The following is a 23747-nucleotide window of genomic DNA, read 5'->3' as shown; positions in this document are numbered from 1 at the left end:
ACTTCATCTGTATCATTGCAGAATATATTACAAAAATTACAAAAATTAAAGGCAATACAATATTAAAATCAATTAACAGAGCCTAAAAGATAGTAAGAACTCAATAAATATTACCTGTACTATGCACCTGGTGATACCAAGAACACAGCTTATCCCTCTGATTAATCTCCAAGGGCCTAGAGAAGGCCATAGTCCCTATCCAACTTCAGATTCTTCTTCCTTTAGGGACTGAGAACAGAGTTTGGGACACAACAAGCATTTGATAGATAATTGAAGAATAAGTAAAAATAATTTGAAAGTGAATGAAAAGGAAGAAAGATTGATCTACAAAACCCACCATCCCCCAAGGTAAGCAATGCCCATCAACTAAGAAGGGAGGTCAAGGGCTCCAGCAAATCCTAATTCCAGGGCCTCAATTCCTTCCAAGAAAACCTCATGTGTCAGCCCTGACTCGGACCCCAGCAAGGATGTGGAGGTGGTGCAAAAAGGACTGAGGAGGTTCTAGAAACACATTTGGTATTAAAGGACACATTTTTTAAAAAGCCATAAAAGTCAATGCAAACTATATGGCAGAGCACATGAATAAAATACACTTTGATGCAAATATATAGAGTTTCCTTGGGTGGTATGATAGCCCCCTTGGGACACATTTTATGACAGGGAAACTATTTTCAGACAGACACGTTAAGAACCCTAGTCTCTGTTGAGGGCCTTGGCATGCTCCTCAGTTCTCGAGGCCTGGGGGGGGGGCCTTCCCCTTGGCGCCAAAGTGATCTGGGCACAACCTCCCCTTTTCCTCATTCAGATCAGGGCTGGGATTCTAAGCCAGAAAAAAGTTCCCAGAAAAGAGATGGGTCATTCAGGACAAGGGCCAGAAAACAAGAGGAAAGATCAAGTATTGAAAGGAATCTGGAGAATGAAGGGACTTTGTTTTCACAACAAATTAATTTAGAGAGTCCACACTTGATTCTCCTTCAAGCCTGCTTTAGAAAAATACCCGTATTAGCCCTGACAAAGAATGATCAAAATGACACTCAGCAATCCCAGCATGGTCCACATTCCCAGTGCATCTTGCAGATTGGGAGGAAGACTGAGCAGAGGTGAGAAGAGGGTCAGAACCGAAGGTCCAGAAAGAGGCAGGAGGAGCTTCTTCCACAGATGTGGAAGTTAAACAGTGGATCCCACAGAAGTAGGGTGTGGAATCATGGTCATGAGAAGCTGGAAGAGGGTGAGGGAAGGAGGACAGAGAAGGTTGGCTTATGGGTACAAAAATACGTTTAGATAGTTCTACTGTTGTAGCACAGAGGGTGACTCTAGTTAACAATAATTGATTGTACATTTCAAAACAGCTAGAAGAGAGGATTTGAATATTCCCAACAGAAAGAAACTAAAAGTATTTGGGATGACACATATGCTAATTATCCTGATTGGATCATTACAAGTTGTGAGCATGTATCAAAATATCACATTTTACCCCATGTGCAATTATTGTGGGTCAATAAAAAAATTAAAAAAAAAAAACCAGAGTCCCCCTTGGTCATAAAGAACCCATGAAACTGTCACAAGTGCCCTGGGAAGTCTCCTTACACATGAGCCTGCCAGGTTTTACCATGGACTGCAGGTGTCCCCAACCCCTGCTCTAGTGGCCCTCCCCACTGCACAGCAGTCACCAACAGCCCAAGGCATCTGAAGCATCAGATAGGGACCCACGTGTTGTATGCAACATCTTCCAGGAGGCTCCCGTCTCTCATTAATAAGAAACAGGGAATTCACCGAGACCTTCTGCCTTTGGTGAGCTGCAGGGCCTAAGTCTTGCTCTAAGACCTCTGCAGGGCCTTCCTGGGCATAGGACTCCCCCTAGTCAGCCCCAACCAAGGGCTATGCCTGTGCCTCTGCCCCAGTAGAGTTTTTGGAGCCTTCCCCAAAGCATCCTAAGATTCAGTAAGCAAAGCAGTAGAACATGTGGGAAGACGGAGAAAAGAAAAGGAAGGAAGGAATTCAGAGAGGAAGGACAGGAAGACGGCAGGGAAGGAAGAAGTAGGCCGTTTCCTAAACGTCTTCCTACCAACTCCACGAAACAGGTCATTTCATGCCACACTTTACAGATATGGAGGCAAAAGCCCAGAGAGAGGTAACTATAAAGATGGCACCACTGGTCAGCTGGCAGCTCAGTCTGCAATCTCCCAACTCCACATCCTGCACATTTTTCTGGGGAGTCAAAAGTGAATTCATTTCTGGAATTGTTAGAAGCTGGCAAGCTGCCTAGGAATGCAGAAGTCATCAAACCTGAGAGTGATTCCAAGCTCGCCATGCCCACTCTCACACCCGAAGCAGCTAAGGGTATTCAGTGGACTAATGTCACAAGAAAGACAGGCTGACAGGAAAGGCCCAAGCTGCCAATCAATGACCCTCCAGCTTTTGGATATCTGGAAAAGACCAAACCTTCTTCTCCACATTCAGTAGTTACAGAGAAAAGGGTGTTGCAGGTGGACTTGGTATTCCATACATCCCAGGATTTGGTCCTCACAATCATCCCCATGGGGGCTAATTAAAACTCCAAGTCCCCAACTGCTACCCTCACATTATTTTATTATAGATACATAGATGATAGATAGACAGATAAAAGAGATGAGACTATATTCATATGATTTTTTAACTTTAAAATCTATATTTAAGGTATAATATATAATAATTATATAATATATATCTCTAAATCTCTAGATATATACTTGTAAATAGATGTAGACATTAAATAAAAACAAATGAATTTCTCTCCAGGCTATCTCTGTCTTGCTGACCTGTTGAAGGTACACTAGATCTGCCTGAGGACCAAATCAACACAACAAACACAACCTGCAAGTTTCTTCCAGAAAAAAATTATAAGAGAAAACATGGAGATGGGCAGAAGAACTTGCCTCCATCACTGAGAAGAATGAGTGACCTAGAAAAGCCTTTTGTCCCTCCTTCACTTCTGGGGACCCAAGAAGCTGGTTTGATATTGAAGTCAAGGCCAAGTGCTCCTCTGGAATCTCAGAACCCTCCCAGAAACCACTTTTATTTATCATTTCTCATTTCTCAGCACAGGCTGCCCAGGCCTTCATAGGAAAGCCCAAGTTAGAGGCACCATCATGGACAAGGCGGGGAGGTCACCAATGGCGCCACGCCCACCCCTGAGGAACTGGGAGGCTTATACCTTGTCCTACTGATGTGCTGAGAATTGTTCTTGTGATTGAAAAATATTTTGTCACATTCCAGGGTCCCTTAAAGACACAAACTGTTCTCCTACAAATGTGATGTCCCTACAATAAGACTCCTACGCTATGATTTGGACATGAACTAAAGAGACATTGTCAAGACAGGTAAATTAAGGTATCTCTGTGGACCATTAATGAATTTGGATTTCCCTTCATAGATGTTCATCTTTACTTCCAAGTGTATGGCTTGAGTTCTTCACTTTCTGTATCATAAAAACTCTTCCTTTTCATCCCTATTTTTCTTGGGTGGATTCAAAACCCATAGTTCAGTCTTTTGGATGAAGGAAAGGCCTCTCTCAAGCCTCCCTCTCCCTCATCCCCATGTCTCTTTCCACACCCACTCCACCTGGGACCATAAAGAGATAAACATGTGGACATCACAGTGCGGAGCCAATGAGAGAAGGCAGGTGTGTGACAGGTGCACTCAGGTAGAAGGGAAGGGACAATTCAGATGGTCCAGATAAACAGGAATCCAAGAGGTGACAGAAGGGGGAAGCCAACTCTCAAGGGAAGCCAGGTGATGGGTGGTGACAAGAAACTTGAAGATGGGCTGGATTTGGGAGAGAAAAAGAACTGAGGAAGAGTTGGCTGGTCTAAGGTCAGCTAGATTCAGAGGACTCAGGTCAAGGACTTTGTCATGGGACTCTGTGGCTCTGTGGGTCTGCAGGCAAGCCAACAAGGCAGCACAGAGTGGGCATGGGTATACCTGAATTGACGACTGCATGTTCAGTAATGTAAGACTGGACTCACACTGTCCCTGAGTTGAAATAGTGCCCCACCCTAGATACACTCAACTCAGAATCAGAATTAAGTTGAGTTAGACATAAAGAGAGCTGCCTTGGTATTACTGTTATATGATCAATGCCTGTGAGCCCAAGACCACCGCCCTCTGAGGGACGATAGCCCACAGTACTGGGTCAGAGTTTAGTCTGGCTCCCTGACCTGCCAAACATCTGCCTTCCTTAGGCTTGACAATGTTCCTGTTCTATCTGGATTGATCTGGCACAATTCTGGAATCCCAGACTCCTTTGCCTAATTTGAGACCATCTGTGTGTGTGTGTGTGTGTGTGTGTGTGTGTGTGTGTTCTCTAGACTATAGTGAAACCAAATGTTATGGTCTAAATGTGCAGAATATCCAGTGCAATAAGGGGAAGAAGAAGGTGAAGGTGAAGACGGAGGAGGAAGAAAAAGAAGAAGAAAGACAGGTAATTTAAGATGTCTCTCTGGACCATTGTTTCATCTTTAAGATGCCTCAAAAGGGAGAGGGAGGAGAAAGAAAAAGGAGAAGGAGGAAAAGAAGAAAAAAGTAAGGAAAGGACTTTTCAAAACTTGTTTCATACCACATAAATAGACCTAAATACAAAACGTGAAACTCTAAAAACAAGATGAAAAACAAGACAAACCTCCTTGACTTTCGATTGCTCAAGTGTTTCTACATAGGACACGGCAGGCAGGAACCATCAAAGGGAATGTGTGAAAATTGGACTTTATAAAACCTGAAAATTTCTGTTTTTCAAAAAACTGTTATGAAAATTAAAAGAAAAACAATAGACGGGGTGGAAATGTTTTAGAAACATATATATGATCTTTGACAGAGATATGAATGTAAAATATACACACAGCTCTTGCAATTCAAAAACAGGAAACACACAGTAAAAAGAGAGCAAAGATTTGAATAGAATACTTCACTGAAAAATGTAAACAGATGGCTAATATAAGGCAAGGCGTTCACATCACTTACTTGTAGAGCTAAAATTTAAAAACCAACGCTACCCACTATATTGATGAGGTGGTGGAGCAACCGGAATTCTCACACATTGCTGGTGAAAATGGAAAATGGAACAGCCATTTCTTACAAAGTTAAACCTGTACTTACCGTACATCTCAGAAATCCCCCCACTAGATGTTTTAATTCAAGAGAAATAAAGGGCTACACCTACACAAAATCCAGAATGCAAATATTCATAGCAAGTTGTCCATGATAGATGAAAACTGTACAACCGGAATCTCCTTCATCTGCTGAATGGATTTAAACAAATTATAGTACACTAACAATATAGCACACCAAGGAAATATTACTCAATTTTTTTTAAAGAACTGCTGATATAGGCTACAACACAGGTGAATCTCAAAAAGCATTTTGTTAGATAACAGAGACCAGACACAAAAAAGTCCATACTGTATGATTCCATTTATATTATGGACCACAAAAGGAAAAACTGTAGGGATAGAAAACAGAGCAGAGACTTGGGGGCCAGGGCTTGTGGAGAGGGGACTGGCCACAAAGGAAGTCAGGGGGCTCTGGAAGGGTGATCAAATGTGTTTATTGTGGTGGTGGCTACACAACTATATACAGTTTGTCCAAACCCATCAAATTATTTAAGATGGTGAATTTTATTTCATATAAATTATGCCTCTATAAATCTGATGTCTAAAGATAAGATGGAATTATCATGTATTAAATATAAGTGTCACTTTATTAAATAACAAATAAAGCTGAGATGGGTTGCCCCCCTCTTTCCTGGAACTCTCTGGACCAGCACTCCATGGGGTCCCCACGTCATTGGGCAAAGCCTTGCTGTCTGCTGAAGCCTCTCTGGCTCTGCCCTTCTTCATGGGGCTCAGAAAGCCCACATTTCTTCCAAGAGCCCTGACTACTCTACTAAGCAGAATGCTAAATGTCAATAAATCACAATTGTGCAGACTGAAGTGCTCCCCAAAACTAAGTGTGGCATATAAAAAATTGAAAGAAACTTATGCAGCAACTGAACCATGGAATAATAGTACCTGAAGATCTCTCCCACCTCCTCCTGGCTAGGACAGACCAGGCAGCAGCAGCAGCTTCCTGTTGGGGATGGTGACAACAAGAACCGCACAGCACCAGGCAAAGCCTGAGCATTCATCAGCCTGAAGCCATAAGCTTGATCCGTTTTCTCATTCAGATCCAAAACAGTCCTGTGAATAAACACTTTAATGGTCCCAGTTTATAAGGGAGGAAAATGAGGCTCACAGATGCTAGGTGACTTGCTCAAGCTCACCCAAGTAGGGAAGTTGGACTTTGCCTCCATGTGTCTCTGGCCCCAAAGTAACTCCTTAATCATTCTACTCATTTTTAAGATACAATATAGCAATAAAAAAAAATCAACATGTTGCTGGTGTGATGGTGCACACCTATAATCCCAGCTACTCTGGTAGTAGGCTGAGGCAGGAAGATTGCAAGTTCAAAGCCACCCTAAGCAACTCAGTGAGACTCTGTCTCTCAATAAAATACAAAGGGGGCAAGGCTGGGAATGTGGCTCAGTGGTTAAGCACTCCTGGGTTAAATCCCTGGTACAAAAAGAAAAAAAGCAACATGTTTTCCTAAAAAGTTGAACATCTTCTCCAAGTTCTAGAATATCTAGAGTTGGGGCTCATTTTGTGTGTGTGTGTGCAAGTGTTGGTTTCCATCTTTCCTTTTTCTTCTCTCTCATTATCCACTGCTACAGATATGGTCTGGTCATTTGGGGCTCTCTTAAGTCCCATGTAGGGATCCACAGTTTCTCTTTGATTAATAACACCAAGTTCTCCTTGAGTCCCTAGTCATGACAACCTGAGGGTCTCCAGTTTCATTTGAATTTCTGTCAAAAGCAAGCATGTAGCAGGAAAGTAAATACTGAGGCAAGACTAGGACAACATGACATTATGAGAGAACTAGAAATCCAGCTCCCATCAGCCACTGTTAGACTCTACAATAAGTAAGCACATCCACCAACCTCCTTCCTCAACATCACAGTTTACCAGGAGGAAGAGGCTGGAGACTGGGAATTAGACAACAAGGTACAGATGGTGCCCAACTTCACGCTAGCCCACTTTACAATGGTGTGAAGCAATGTTCACTCATTAGAAACCATACTTTGAACTTTGCATTTCGTATTAGGATCTTTTCTCCAGGCTAATCGTATGCAATAGAACTCAGGAGAAATGCTGGAAAACTGCAGTCAGCCACACAATCGTGATGGGAAGCAGCCAATACCTATCGTGCACCTGTGTTACTAAGCTATGATGCTTCATGGGTTAGGCATATTCAATGCAATTTCAACTTAGAATATTTCTAACTTACAATGGGTTCATTAGGACAATTCCATCATAAGTCAAGGAGCAACTGAATGTTAAAATATTTTCATCTTGGCCCAGGTCCTCCAAAATGTCTCCTCCTAAGAAACACTTCCCTGTTTTCAAAGATAAGAATCTACAACTTGGGCTGGGGATGTGGCTCAAGCGGTAGCGCACTCACCTGGCATGTGTGGGGTGCTGGGTTCAATCCTCAGCACCACATAAAAATAAAATAAAGATGTTGTGTCCACTGAAAAACTAAAAAAAAAAAAAAAATTAAAAAAATTCTCTCTCTCTTAAAAAAGAAAAAAAAGAATCTACAGCTCATGAATATATCCAGTCTTTCTATAGGGACCTACTTCTGGGCTCTCCCATTTCTAAGGTTATAATGTTTACTAGTACTGATTAATGTTCTTTCATCTTTAAGATGCCTCAAAAAGAGCAATTGAACTCCTAGCGTGCTTCACAGTTTACAAGGCCTTTTAGCATGATCTCATTGTCTCTTTTCTATGACCCATGTCATCAGCTCTGGCTAATGAATTGTAAGCAGATATAATATGTCATTTCCAAGCCAGAATAGTGCATTGCTATGCAAAATACCCCACACATCTTTTCATGGGCGAGGAAAACTTCAGTAAAACTCCATCAGTCTGAAGTCTCAGGAAGAGGTGACAGAGAACAGAGTCCCTGGGAGATGTGCAACAGGAATGTGATGTGAGCTGTTCAGTCCACTAAAATTTGGGTGTTATTTATTAGTACAGCAAGAGAAAATCTATTACAACGGATACAGCTGAAACTCCTTCCTTCTTGCCTCAAAACATACATTCATGCATTAGATGAGCTAATCCATGCTGAGTTTTAGGTCTTGATCAAAAAGTCCCTTGTCAGGTTTGCTGTTTCCAGTCTGAAATGCCCTGGCATTTAAAGTCCACTGTGACACACGTCTTCCACATTACCACTACCCAGTGCACACGCACATACATTCCCTCTCTCTCTCTCTCTCTCTCACACACACACACACACACACACACACACACACACACACATCTTGTTCCACTTAATGGTGGCAGGTAAGCAAGGATCTGGCAATCTGGTACCTTCCTTGTTACATACTTGAATGTCACTTGGTAAAGCCACAGAAGGGATTTGACACAAAAGGAATATTCAGAGGCAGTAAGAGTGGCCTCTTGCATTTTACATCACTTGGCTAACAGGGGAAAGAATAAGAGGAGGGACTTGAACTGCTGAATCAGACAGAGTGGGAAACGTGAGACAAGCTCTGGACTCAGGCAGAGAAGGAAATAAAATGGTGGAGTCCTGAGCAAATTCCTAATCAGAAAAACTACCAGACATTCCAACCAGGTGTGTTTATTCAAATGCTGATTCCTGGGCCCCATCCCAGATCTCCTGAATCCAAATGCGACTCTCTAGGTATGAACAGGAAATGCAACCATTACACAAACCCCCAGGATATTCAGATTACCACAGATGGAGACCCCATAAAACTCTCTCTCTTTCTAGTTTGGAAATTTCCTAGTCTATAAGCTAGACATAGCAGGCAGGGATCAGTATTCACAAACAGGAGAATAAATGTTAAACTGTGCCCAAGTGACCCAGTGCTCACTGGGTGAACTAATGAGAGGCTGTTCTACATGTAAGCAGTGAAATCTTGGAGGAAGTATAACCTGAGGCTAGGATCAGACATAGGGGGAATTTCCTGGCAATGTACATGCTCTAACAAAAACTCAGCTAGTCTACATGTGACGTGTAACCTGCATTCCTTTAACTAGCCATATTCTGTATCTCAAGGCAGGGTTGGCTTCCTGTATATATGACCCGTGCATATGGGACACACAGAGACACATCTTCAGAGGAAGCCCTGTGCTCAATCACTGCCTTGAAATTCCTGATAATTTTCTCTTTGAAAGGGAGTTTTGTGAGTCAAGTCTGATGAGGCAATTGAGCAACGCATGAGAGCAACAGTATGTACGGGAACAGGCCTATGGGCACAATAGGATGGGACAGTATGCATGCCAAGCAATCGACCTGGCATACCAGGGGCAACCCAGCATGCCAGGGGACTCCAGGGGGGCAGCCAGGGCCGGGACCTGAGCCCAGAGGGCTGAGGCAGTAGAAGCAATAACAGCAAAGAAGCAATCAAGGCTTCAGCAGTGGAAGCTGGGCTGCTCCTCAGTCCCTGGAGCCCTTCCTGAGGCAACTGCATAAATGGTAACTCTCCACACCATCAAGCCAGGCACGGCCTGTGCTCAGGCAACAAACTTTGTTAGTAAATTATTACAAAATAAAAATATGGATATGGATATTGCAATAAAGTGTATTCAAGAGTTATTAAAATTTTCCAGAGTTTAGATTCTTCTATTTTAAAAATTGATGCAACATTGGGAAGCAAATATTCACAGGCTTAGAAATAAAAACTTAATTTGAAGACTGCCATATTCAACAGAAATAAACATCATTTTCATATAAAATTTTTGATGAACCAATCCTTCATAAGATAGAAAATTTTATAATTCATTTTTCCTTCTATTGAAGAAATAACAAAAAGACTACATAAACAAGGACTCTGGATTATATTCAAGTTCTAAAGCCATTTTCATTGGCTTATAGGAGCTAACAAATTATAGGGTATGTCTGAGACATGATCTATTTAAGCCACAAATTAAACTCACACATCCAGGTACACTGGCCCATACCTGTAATATGGGTGACTTGGGCGGTTGAAGCAGATAATCACAAGTTTAATGACAGTCTCAGTAATTTGGCAAGGCAAGGCCCTGTCTCAAAATAAAATAAAAGGGCTGGGGCGGGTAGCTCAGTGGTGAGTCACATGGATTAATCCCCAGCACCACAAAAAATAATAATAAATAAATAAACTCACACTTACAGAAAACTGATTGGTGTAAAGAGCTGATTATATGACAAGAATCCTCAGCTCTAAATATTCTAAAACCACTGAAGCCTTTTTTCTTTTCACCCAGAGGCACTTTACCACCAATCTACATCCTCAGGCCTTTCATTTTTTATTTTGAGAGAGGACCTCACTTAAGTTACTGAGACGGGCCCTGAACATGTAATCTGCTTGCTTCAGCCTCCAAGTCACTGGGGTAACAGGAATGTGCCACCATGCCTGGCTGAAATCTTTTTTTTTTTTTTTTCAAAATAATTTTTTAAGAACTTTACTCCAGTGCTGCTACAGACAATGAAATCATCTCTCACAATTCCAGTCACAATTGCATGAGCGGAAAGATTCTTCTGAAAATTAAAAATGGTCAAAAGTTATTTATAATCTTGTATTTGCAAAGAGCAAAAACTATTGTTTTCAACTATATCAATTGAAAATGAAATTGCTGGGCTGGGGTTGTGGCTCAGTGGTAGAGTGCTTGCCTAGCATGCATGAGGCACTGAGTTCAATCCTCAGCACCACATAAAAATAAAATAAAGGTATTGTGTCCACCTACAACTGAAAATTAAATTAAAAAGAAAATGAAATTGCTTAAAAGTTTGATACATTTTATAACCTAATAAATAAATTGGCAAAAGGGGAACCAGAAGAATATTATTGTCAACAAAGTATTACATCATTATGTTATTGTATCACATAAAATGATGACACCATAAATCTTTTTTGTTGTTGTTAGTCATGTATTACTGTTACAATATTATAAGCAATATGAAAATTATAGGTAATATATTTTATAGGTAATAAAATATTTTAAGTGAAAATGTTCCAGATTTTAATACCTTGAAACAACTTTTTCCCTGTTTTTGGAACAAGGAGCTCCATATTCTCATTTTTCAAGGGGCCATGGATATTATGTCCTCCACCCGGCTGGGAGCAGGGGTAACTTCTGGATGGGTCTGAGAACCCCATCTTGCCAAAGGTTTTTTGATGATTTCATCAAATACAAGAGTGTCCTGTGGATCCTGGAACCCAGAAACAAGGAACCTCTTGGCAGGTACAGTCTCAGCATCTTCATCTATGGGAGTTCTGGGCCATCCTTGACTTCAGGTTTCTCCTTGTGGACCAAGGCCCTCATCTTTTGAAACAGAAGGAGCTGTATTTCAAGCTTTCAGCCAGTGATTCACGAGGCTGACGATGTCTTTAAATAAAAGCAGGACAAGGAGTGCAGAGAGCATCAGGCTTCTTTGAATGAGGGCCAGTGTTCCCAAAGGCAAAATCCGCCACAGCTCAGGCTCCCCTGGCTTTATAGATAAACAACAAGATGACCTTTTCCTATCAGAAAGGAGCAGTGAAAATTCCATGTGCTTGTGGAATGTTGAATTTGGAATCAAGTTTTTCTGTGCTTCTTCTCAGGAAAACAACCCACAAAATGTCCCAGTAAATGCAAATGATAGGATTACTGTACCAATCCAGATGTTCAAACAAGGGAGCCTGCCTCTTTTCTGAACAAAATATTACAAATACATGCTCAGAGACCACTCCCCGCAGGACTGGAAATCCCCCTGCTCCTCGCAAATCGTGCCTTGCAGGCTCCTGGGAGATGTCACTTTGACCAGCAGTTAGGGGCTATGAAAGCAGGCTTGTCCCACTGTCCTTCCAGCCATCTCAGGAGGAACTGAGGCCATTTCCCTGAATCCCTTCCCAAGGGGAACTTCAATTCCCCCCAATGGAGAAAAATATAGAATTGACCATTCTCTCCCAAACTTTCAATCCACTTTCTCTTCTTTTACTATTCCCAAACTTCCCTAAGTTAAAAAAAAAAAAAAAAAAAAAAAAAACTGTGTTCCCACACTCTCCAGCCTAGTGATAAAACCCGGGTGGCCATAAGAATCATGTTCGCACCCTACTCAAAAAAATAAAAATCTGCTCCCCCCACCAACCCTAACATTCAAGTGGGGGAGGGGTCTGGTGATTATTCTCTTAACAGGATTGCTTTAAATAACAACTCTTCTGGATGAATTTAAAATAGAATCTGAGCTGCAAAATTTTTGTTTACCTTCTAATTTTGGCTACCTTTAAAGAATAGGTCAAGTACATGCAATAAAGTCTATTCAATGATCATTTTGCTTTTAATTGCTCCCACAATATTTAACTCAACAATAAATACTGAGGGGAAGTTTTTTTTTTTTTTAAATCTTTTATGGTTTCTAGTTAATTTGCTTTTAAGATAACTCTGATATCAAAGTTCTTTATCAGAGTTGAAAGCATTGGAGAGCTACTAAACCCCCAATAGGAAAGGAGACATGGAGACAGAGAGATGACCTTGACTTTGAACTTGAGAACGTGAGAAGAATTAGATCGAAGTGGATTGAATGAGAATTGGGGGTATATAGCTCAGTGATAGAGCCCTTGTCTAGCATGCACAAAGCCCCCATGCCCTGACCTGTGGAAAAAAAAAAAAAAGATCAAATGTCCGTGTCTTTCTTTGACTCCACAATGGAGTAATGATCCTTGATGCTCTTTATCCTCCTCCCATCCACTTTCACCACTCTTCATCAACATTCATTTCAAGTCCACAGGACCACAGAAGCAGTGATAAGAGTCAAGGTTCTCAGCAGTGCTAACACATTGCACATTAGCCATGACTCTGTAAGTATTGAAGGTACAGTGTCTATCTGCAAAATGGCCAGGGCTAAGTGGACTCTAGATTGTTGATGAACACAGCCATGACATACAGCCAGGCACAGGAACAAGGGGACCGCCAGAAGAGCCATAGAGTAGCTACCAGAGGGCTGAGTGGGCGGGCACAGCATTCTCAAGGAGCTTACCAGCTAGGTGAAGAAGCCACGGGCATGGACAATCTATGCCCGAAATGGGAATGGGAAGGGCAGCGAGTGGGCCAGACAGGAGCCAGCTGGGTGCTGCAGGAAAAGACAGCTCAGAAGGTGGACCAGGAGGGCAGTGAAGAGCATCATCCATGGGCTATTCCAGAACTTCATTTCTTCCCCATCAGAATGAGGGTGGAAGTAAAGAAGATACCTACAAAATTATACTGAGGGCTGGGGCTGTAGCTCAGTGGTAGAGCGCTCGCTCACAGGAGAAGGCACTAGGTTTGATCCTCAGCACCACATAAAAATAAAATAAAGGTATTGTGTCCATCTATAACTAAACGTGTGTGTATATATATACATATATATATACATATATATATATATATATATGTATATATATATATATATATATTAATTATACTTATAAAAGGGGTTAATCTCATGGAGGTCAGCATTTTTAGACACCAGACAAACATCTCTACTGATGGGAGCCACCCGTGGGCTGTAACTCCCACTTTGTGGGCGCCTCCCAAGATCCAGAAGGCAAAACAAAATCATGACAAAAATATTCAGTTTGTAAAGATCTGGGAAACACAGACAGCAGAGGGAAGTGTCCCCAGCAAGAGCATTCCTGCTGACTCACCACCACCAGCAGGAGGCAGTCTTCCCTGCCCCTCTGCTCTCCTGCCAAGGAAGCTGCAAATGGAAGGTATCCTCTACCTTCCATTTGCAGCTTCTTTTGGGGGATCCTCTAGGTGAGGCTGAGGCTTCTAAATTGAATTTTGAACTTTGAATTGAATTTTCCAGCCTCTGCCCCTCAGTATCCATGGGCACTGGTTCCAGGACCTCCCCACCAACAACGTATACCAAAATCTATGGATCATCTCTAGATCACTTATAAATAATACAATGAAAGGCTGTGTAAATAAACATCATGCTAAAATATTTAGGGGAAAAGACAAGGAAAAAAAAAAGTTGCTATACATTTAGCATGGAGTGATTTTTTTTCCGAAATATTTTCAATTTGTAGTTGGTTCAATCCACAAATATGGGACAAATACAAAGGCCAACTGTACTTTATCATTTGTTTTTTTAGTAGCTACGGAAATACGATAAATGAAGAGTTTGAAAGGTGTGTTAAGTTGTCACACCAAGCTAACAATCCACTCAGGAAAGACCTCAAGTGGGAGCCTCGTTACCCACACCATCCCTGAGGTCACCGTAGGATAGGGTGTGTAGAATATTGTCCCATGAAAACCTCACATGTGGACAGAAAATCAGCCCAGTTCACGGTAGGCCTGCTGGGTTTGTTCATCTGTTTACAATAACCAAGATACATCAGGACACTGTACCGTCCTCACCTGCTTCTGCCTCTTCACAGCCCACCCCAGCTGCAATTTGCAGGTGGGGGTTACTCTACATAGAGAAGAAAGGTTGGTTTAGTCTTTCAAAAGAGACTTAGAGCCAGGAGCAGTGGTGCAAGCCTGTAATCCCAGCAGCTCAGAAGGCTGAGGCAGGAGGATCGCAAGTTCAAAGCCAGCCTCAGCAAAATCGAGGTTCTAAGCAACCCAATGAGATGGGGATGTGCTCAGTGGTCAAGTGTCCCTGAGTTCAATCCCTGGTACCCCATCGCCCAAAAAAGAGAGCAAGTGAGCGAGTGAGCGAGAAAGAGAGACTTAGAGAACAGCTAGATCATCAGTCATGTTTCACTGGTCTTCAGGTTTTTCATTTCTGTTTTCTTTGTGCCACGTTTGCCATCTTTGCATAGCGTAGATGCACCCTCGGAGGTGAGGTATGGGACGGATCAGTCTTATATTTTATTTACTATTTTTTTCTTTTGAGATGAGGTTCTTGCTACATTGTCCAGGCTTATCTTGAACCCCTAGACTCAAGCAATCCTCCTGCCTCAGCCTCCCACATAGCTGGAACTCTGTGTGCCACTGTGGTGGCTGATCTTTCACTTCAGGGGGAAATAAATAATTGATCTCTCTTAGTGAAATTTCACCTGCCTTCCTGCTGGATGCCATTTACATGTATTGAGTTCGGTGTTAGCTCCACCTTCCTGAAAAATACATAAAGGTTCAGCTTCTCTACAGATGTAAAACCATAGGGTTATAGAATGAGAAGAACCTAAGGGATCCTCTTAGGCTAATTATTTGTTCCATAAAAGGATTAGCTAAGGGGTCCCTTAAAAGGACAAGCTCCTTGTGTGCCTTTAAATGGAATTCAATTATAAAAATTAAATTCATATAGACATCCTCACATTTCCAGGAATATGCCCACTATATATAATAAGATAAACTTGTAACATTATTTGGCTTATCTTCTAAGAGCTATAATGCAAAAGGATAAAACACAAAATGAAAGTTCTATGGCCACTTTGCCATTAAGAAAAATAAAGTGGTTATAGCTATCAAGCGTGCTTCTACCCCAGGGCCTTTGTACTTGCTCCTCCTTCTACCTAGAATGACTCTTTTTTTTTTTTTTAACAGATATGTGAATGGCTGATCCTTCACTTCACCCAGGTCTTTCTTCAAATGCAGCTTCTCCAAGAAAGTTTCCCTGATCATTCTAGATAACAGCTCCTTTACTCACCTAGCCCAAGTACTGTAACCTATTTCTCTTCATCATTCTGACTGCCACCTGGTCTATCAGCTCTTTTTATTTATTATTTATTATTAGGTATCCGACTAAAATGTAAGCTCCGTGAAGACCTGGATTTTTGTTTTACTTTTGTTTACTGGTCATATTTGTATACCTCCAATAACACCTGGCACATAAAGGTCAATAAATATTGAATGAATGAGTGAGGGAAAGGACAAGCAGGAAAACGTGCTCCTGATCATATCTAAGGCAGATCCTGGAAGACCTTCAGAGTCATATGTGGCCACACCCCTGCGATGACATCACTGAGATGTTCTCTCCTCGGACAGGGCTCTCCTAGCTGCCCTGAGCACCAAGCAACTTTGTAACCTCTCTGACCCCTATTGTTTTATTTCCCACATTAAATGATTAACCACCTTCCTTCTCATTTCCTCAGTTATTCAGTAAAATACCTGCTCGGTGCTGGACGATGTGTACCAGCAAGCAGGAAATGACTAACCAGTACAATAAGAACTTGGATGAGAGTGAGTGGCACGGGAGAGAACATGCCCCGACCGGAGGCCAAGTGTCAAGGCTGAAGGAGGGCAGCAGATAAGGAAGGAGAAACAGGTGCTCTCAGAGGAGGAGACCAAAGACACCAGGAGGGTGAGAACAGCAGCAATGACCAACAGATGAGGAAGGGGCCAGCCAGATAGACTACAGAAGAGACAGAACAGTTAAATGCAATTTGAGTTTCTTGCGTTGGCCAAAGACAAATGAGACCCAATGAACATACACCGTTTGCCCCTTGCCCCAAGCACCTGCTCACACCTCCTGCACCAGAAGTGACTCCCAGAATGATGTGCAGGAGCTAAGGCAGATGGAGAACACCTGGAACATCTGAAGCTTTGTACACCCTCTCATCAGAAAGATTTGGCTTTAAAAAAAAAAAAAGAAAAGAAAAGAAAAATGCTCATTTGGGTGACATATGGCCAATGCTTCCTTTTTAAAGATGAAAGAACCCAGAATCAGAAATATTGAGCCAACCATTGCAGTCAGTTCAAACTGACGTGCAGACTAGGGTAAAACTGGGACCGGAATCCAGATCCTCCTGGCTGCCTCTGGGTTTTGAGCAAGAGGCTAAACAGCTCCTCAATCTAGAATCTTTCTCCCAGCAACCACTGTGGGGGCCTCAAGGGTCCGCCATCTTGGAAATTCTCTCCAGACAAGGTTTGCTCTCTGTGCAAGTGAGGTGTGGTGCATTGTGGGCTCAGAGGGGTTCTCTTAAGCCACCAACACCCTCACCTCGATTAGTTAACCAAACCAGAGTTTACTGAAGGAATGGGACAAAGGATGAGTGTGTATTTTGATGAAAGTAGAATCTGGAAAATATAGAGTATGAAGATCAGAAGGAATTCATGTAAACAGGAAGGAGGACGGAGCTGGGCTACTAGAAGGGAGCAGGAGCAGGGGCGGGAGGAAAGGCACAGAGCCCAGGGCTCCCCGGGCCCTCAGCCCCTCTCCATACTGTGCAGCCCCTGAACCCCTCCTTCCAGGCCGGGTGGGGAGGGTAGTGCCTGCCACAGAAGATCTGTGGGGACCTAATGAAGCAGTGCATGTGAAGCATTTTGCACAGGGCCTAGTGCAAGAGGTGTGCTTTATGCATTGGCTAATTAAAAGAAAAAAAGGAAAGGAAGAGAAACAAAATGAAAACAAGAGCCCGAAAAAGACCAGCTCCATCCACAGTAATATTTCCAGTACTCCCAGGGCCACTGTTGACCAGGAGGTTGAGGGTCCAGTTGTACGAGCTGCACAGCAAACAAGGTGCACCACGCACAGGGCGCTAACTACATAACCCTTCTAATCCATCAGGAGCACCCACGGGCCTCCCCTGATACTGCCTGGTTGCACCTGGACAAGGAACACAATCAGAGATACCACTCAGTAGATTACAGCCACGGCACTTTGTATTTTAGTATCTGTGCTTTTGAAGCCTCTTGCAACTTTTCAAATTTTTCTTTCATTAATAAAAATACTGGCCTGGCACTCTATCCACACTGGGGGAAAGAAAAGCCCTTTGTTGAGATCTGGACCTAACTCCTGATAACACAAGCACAGGTGATTCTCTGATGTCCCCTCTGGGGAAGCACCACCCGTCTAGGCTGCAGCTGCCGATGGCCCTCACAGGAAGGCCAGGCAGCTGGCCTGTCGGGCTATGTGTGAGGGACACACCATGTGGCATGTGCAGCCAGTCCTGAAAACTGTCAGATAAAGATAAGCCCCACCTGGCACAGTCACCGACTTTCACGTTCGTGAGTTTGACAATGACCTTGGTGGAGAGCTTCTGCCTGGTTTCATTTTCTGGTCTGTGAGCACAGAGAGGCAAGGGAATGATCCAGAAGGACTTGAGGGTTTCGGTTCCCAGCACAGCTCAGGTCTTGATGCCTCCAACCTGTAGTGTGGCACCTGCTTGTATAAAGAAATCCTGTCACCAATCAGAGGGAACCAGGCGAGCACTGGACATTTCCCCCAGTGTCCCTGAGAATGGTACCTCAGTTACACCTGAAGACAGACCTGTGAGGTAATTATGTGCATCCCCTACCTACAGCGAGCAAAGACAAGCATCGAGGAAGCAGCACGATTTCCATGCGTACGTAAGGACTGAGTGAGGAGCCTGGACCTGAATACACCTGACCTCCAGCACCTATGCTTTTCCCACCTGAATCCAGGTGCTTGGACATCAAGATACCTATCCGCAGATACTTACAGGTATTTGACAAAATGCAAGGCCTGGAAACGATTTGAGAGAAGGCATACAAGTGCTCTTGTACTGAAGGACCCTGGAGCTCTGGAGCCCCAATGTCCCAATTCCCCAAGCCCAGTGTCACCTTTTCCCCCTGTCTGCCAGAGCCTCGTGAAGACCTAGACCAAGTCCCAGGCCCTGGATCCATTCCTGGCCTTGTTCTTCAGTCCAAATATGCAGCTTACACACAAAATAATAGACAGACATTTAAAGAAATATTCCTGAATAGTTTGAATGATGAGGAAATGCTTTGAAAGACAGTAAATAAAACAAAGAATATGCAAAATCTAGACCCTCTTGGCCTTAAATATGTAAGAGTAAGCAGGTGTACCTCCAGTGAGTAGTGGGACTGGACGGGGCCGGAAGGTGGGCATCAAATAATGATCTTCAGATATCTGAACAGCAGTCATTGCAGGGCTGTGATCTTTGAAAGAAAAATGAATTAGAGGAGCCCTGCTTTTGCCCCAGCTTTTAACTGGAGGCACTTTACAAACCACAGACAGGGAAGAGAATCCCAAGCAGAGCTTGGCAATCTTGCTAGACTGAAGATAGAGAGATCTGAACTTGAAGAGGCTGAGACGGCCGGACTCTGTGGGGCATGATTCAAGAGAGGAGCATCAGGAACTCAGGGTCCCTTTATGCTGTGGCCAAATACTAAGCTGCACACTAGCAGTAGAAACTCCACTATCCAGAAAATAAGGAGTGGGGTCTAGAAGGTGAACTATGAACGGAGCTGAGAGAAATTTCAATTCTGGTTAGAGTAGAGATTCATCACTGATCATCAGACCATTCCATAGAGTCTAGAAAGGCCACACCACAGTCCCAAGGCTCACCTAGATCTAGAATAAAGGTTTCTGTTGAATTAACTTTAATGGAACTACAGACAAGCCTCAAAAGGATTAAGCTGACCCCCAGCAATACACCAAACTGACACAACAAAGCCTGATGCTCACTAAAGGAAAATAGAACAACAGCAACATTGTGGATTCAATTGCTTTCCCCCAAATCAAATACTGAATCCCTAAGCCCCAGTGTGACGGTGTTCAGAGACGGGACATTTAAAGAGGTAACTAAGATTAAATAAGCCAGGAGCAGTGGCCTACACCTGTAATCCCAGCAGCTGGGGAGGCTGAGACAGGAGGATCAAGAGAGTTCAAAGCCAGCCTCAGTAAGGGTGAGGTGCTAAAGCAACTCAGTGAGACGCTGTCTCTAAATAAAATACAAAACAGAGCTGGGGATGTGGCTCAGTGGTTGAGTGCCCCTGAGTTCAATCCCAGTACAAAAAAAAAAAAAAGAAAGAAAGAAAAAGATTAAATAAGGTCATAAGCACAAGGCTCTAATCCATTCCCACAAATATTCTTTTTTTTTAATATTTATCTTCTGTAGTTGGACATGATAACTTTATTTTATTTATTTATTCATGTGGTGCTGAGGATTAAACGCAGGGCCTTGCATGTGCCAGGGGAGTGCTCTACTGCTGAGCCATAACCCCAGCCCCTCCCACAAGTATTCTTACAAGAAGGAAAGAGACACCAGAGAAATGTGCACACAAAGAAAAATCCCGGGTGAGGAGTAAACAAGAAGACAGCTATCTACAAGCCAAGGAGAGAGACTGCAGGAGAAAGCAAACCACCCAACTCCTTCATTTCAGACTTCAGCCTCCAGAACTATGAGAATACATACTCCAGTGATGTCGACCACCCAGTCTGTGGTGTGTGGTTTTGGCAATCCTAGCCAAGCCGTCCAAATAACACCAGTAAAACCCTACTACTCAACAATGCAAACCTCGAAATGTCCAGCATGCCATCAGAAAGTTCTAGACCAGCAAAGAGGAAGAAAAATGTGACCTGTAGCTGGAGAAAAATCAGTCAAGTAAAAGAGATTCAGGAATGATGGAAATAGCAGACAACTGTTGGAAAAATAAAAACAACTATTATAACCATGCTCAGGGATGAAGAGTAACACGAACCTAGTAAGTACAGATGTAAAAGATCAGAAATAAAAGAAACAAATGGAATTTTGAGAGCTCAAAAAAATACATTAAATTAAATTTAATTTATATTCATCAGGGTTTCCAGAGAAATAAAACAGGATGCACATAGCATATAGAGAGTTATTTCAGGAGTTGGTTCACACAGTTATGGAACCTGGCAAGTACAAAATGTGTGAGGTGGGCCAGCAGAAAGGACACCCAGCGAGGAGCCAGTATGGCAGTGTGCGTCCAAAAGTCACTGGTGGCTCAGGGAAGGGTAGCTTTACTTTTACTAAAGCCTTCAACTGATTGGATGGGACCCACTGTTATGGGTTAGATATGAGGTGCCCCCCAAAAGCTCATGTGTGAGACAATCCAGGAACATTCACAGGTGAAATGATTCGACTGATAGTTGTAACCTGTCCACTGATCTGGATTAACTGGGGGTAACTGTATGCAGATAGGGTGTGGCTGGAGCAAGTAGGTCAAGAGGGAGCACCTTTGGGTTACATATTTTATTGCTAGTGTTGTTGTCAGGCCTTTAGGTGACAGTGATGTAAAAGCTGACTGAAACACTCACCCACATTATAAAAGACCTGCTTCCCTCAAACCCTACCAACATAAATGTTAATCTTATCCAAAAAAAAAAAAAACAACTTTTACAGAAACTATCCAGAATAATGTTTGAATAACTATCTGGGCAATAAACTCCAAGCAAGTTGACACATAAAATGAACTATCATAGTTATGGATAGCATATTAGACACTACATAACTGAAGCATAGAAAAAGAAGATTAAAAGACTTTTTTAAAAAATTAGCATAATCTCAGTGGTGATCTGTGGGACAATATCAAGTAATCTGTCATTTATATAATTAGAGTGTCAGAAAGAGGCCACGGTGGTGGTAGGAAAATATATTTAAAGAATAATGACCTTTTTCTTTAATTTGATAAAAACTATAAATTTACAGATCCCAGAATAAATCTCAGGCAACATGAGAAAGTCACACCATAAATTTGAAATGTCCAGCATGTAATCAGAAAGTACTAGACCTGCAAAGAACAACAAAAAAATGTAGCCTGTAGCTGGAGAAAAATCAGTCAAATAAAAGAGACTCAGGAATGATCATACATTTTTTATCATAAAATGTTGAAAAAAATAATAAGAAAATATTATATATGACACATTTTTTAATCCGTTTATCTACTGAAGGGCATCTAGGTTGGTTCCACAGTTTAGTGCTCATGAATTGTGCTGCTATAAACATTGATGTGGCTGTGTCCCTGTAGTATGCTGCTTTTAAGTCCTTTGGATATAGACCCAGGAGAGGAATAGCTGGGTCAAATGGTGGTTCCATTTCAAGTTTTCCAAGGAATCTCCATACTGCTTTCCATATTGGCTGCACCAATTTGCAGTCCCACCAGCAATGTATGAATGTGCCTTTTCCCCCACATCCTCACCAACACTTACTGTTGTTTGTATGCATAATAGCTCATTCAGACTAGAGTGAGATGAAGCCTTAGAGTAGTTTTGATTTGCATTTCTCTAATTGCTACTGATAATGAACATTTTTTTCATGTATTTGTTGATTGATTGTACATCATCTTCTGAGAAGTGTCGGTTCAGGTCCTTGGCCCATTTATTGATTGGGTTATTTGGTTTTTTGGTGCTTAGCTTTTTGAGTTCTTTATATACCCTACTGATTAGTGCTCTATCTGATGTGTGAGGGGTAAAGATTTGCTTCCAAAATGTAGGTTCTCTATTCACCTCACAGATTGTTTCTTTTACTGAGAAGAAACTTTTTAGTTTGAGTCCATCCCATTTATTGATTCTTGATTTTAATTCTTGCACCACAGGAGTCTTATTAAGGAAGTTGGGGTTGTTTCTTTTGCTGAAAAGAAACTTTTTAGTTTGAATCCAACCTAGATGCCCTTCAGTAGATGAATGGATAAAAAAAAAAAAATGTGACATATATACACAATGGAATATTACTCAGCACTAAAAGAGAATAAAATCATGGCATTTGCAGGTAAATGAGTGGAGTTAGAGAAGATAATGCTAAGTGAAGTTAGCCAATTTCAGCCAAATGCCAAATGTTTTCTCTGATATAAGGAGGCTGATTTATAGTGGCGTAGGGAGGGGGAACATGGGAGGAATAGACGAACTTTAGATAGGACAGAGGGGTAGGAGGGAAAGGGAGGGGTCAAGGAATTAGAAATGATGGTGGAATGTGATGAACATCATTATCCAAAGTACATGTATGAAGACATGAATCAATGTGAATATACTTTGCATACAACCAGAGATATGAAAAATTTGTGCTCTACATGTGTAATATGAATCGTAATGCATTCTGCTGTCATATATAAATTTAAAAATTAATTAATAAAAGAAAATATTAAAGGAAGGCAGTGGGGCTGGGAGAGACATAACATACAGATAAACGAGGTAAGAGGGCCACAAATTCCTGGTCAGAAGCAATACGAGCCAGAATGACAGTTTAAGAGTGATAAAAATACATACATGCACACATACCTGCCAAGCTAGAATTGCATTTGAATTCTATTAAAAAATGAAGGCAAAATAATGACTTCTGAAGACCCAACGGGAGCTGGGTGATTTTGTCAATAGAAGTGCAAGAAAAATAATGGGAATTTCTTGGGCAGAAGATACACTCTGTGAAAGTGGGAAACTAATTTTCATATGGACATTTGAATCTAACCCAAGGGAATGAAGAGCTCCAGAAATGGTAAACCTGTGGGTAAATATAAAATGATTTTCCTCATTTAAGAGTGTATTTAAGAGGTATTTGACTTTTGTGGAGTTTCTAATGTGGAAGTAAAATTCACGTTCAAGTTTTTTTATATTGTATGTGAGTTTATAAACCTAAACGCAATCACTAAACTATAAAATAAAATAAAGATCTTTAGCTAATAAACCAATAGTTAAAATAAGAAAGAAAAAGAAACTAAAAAGTAATCCACAAGAAAACAGGTAAGAGAACTGAAAAGTAACCAGCAAGATGACAGCATTCAACCTAATCATATTGTAATTATGACACATGTTTGTGGTCACCACACTTCAGTCAAAACTCAAAGGTTTTCAAGCAAATAAAAGAGCAAAATCAAGTATGGGCTGTCTATAAGAAACCCAGTTTTCATATAGAGACACAGATAGGTTAAAAGCATGGGAAAGACACCCCCTACAAACACTAACCAAAGGAAAGCTAGCCCGGTTATTTTACTCAACCACTATCAAGGTAAGATGGGTGCCGCAGTCTGGCTGGGC

Source organism: Callospermophilus lateralis, chromosome 15, assembly GCF_048772815.1.
Source record: "Callospermophilus lateralis isolate mCalLat2 chromosome 15, mCalLat2.hap1, whole genome shotgun sequence".
NCBI lineage: Eukaryota > Metazoa > Chordata > Mammalia > Rodentia > Sciuridae > Callospermophilus > Callospermophilus lateralis.
Note: the sequence above shows the minus strand (reverse complement) of the source record.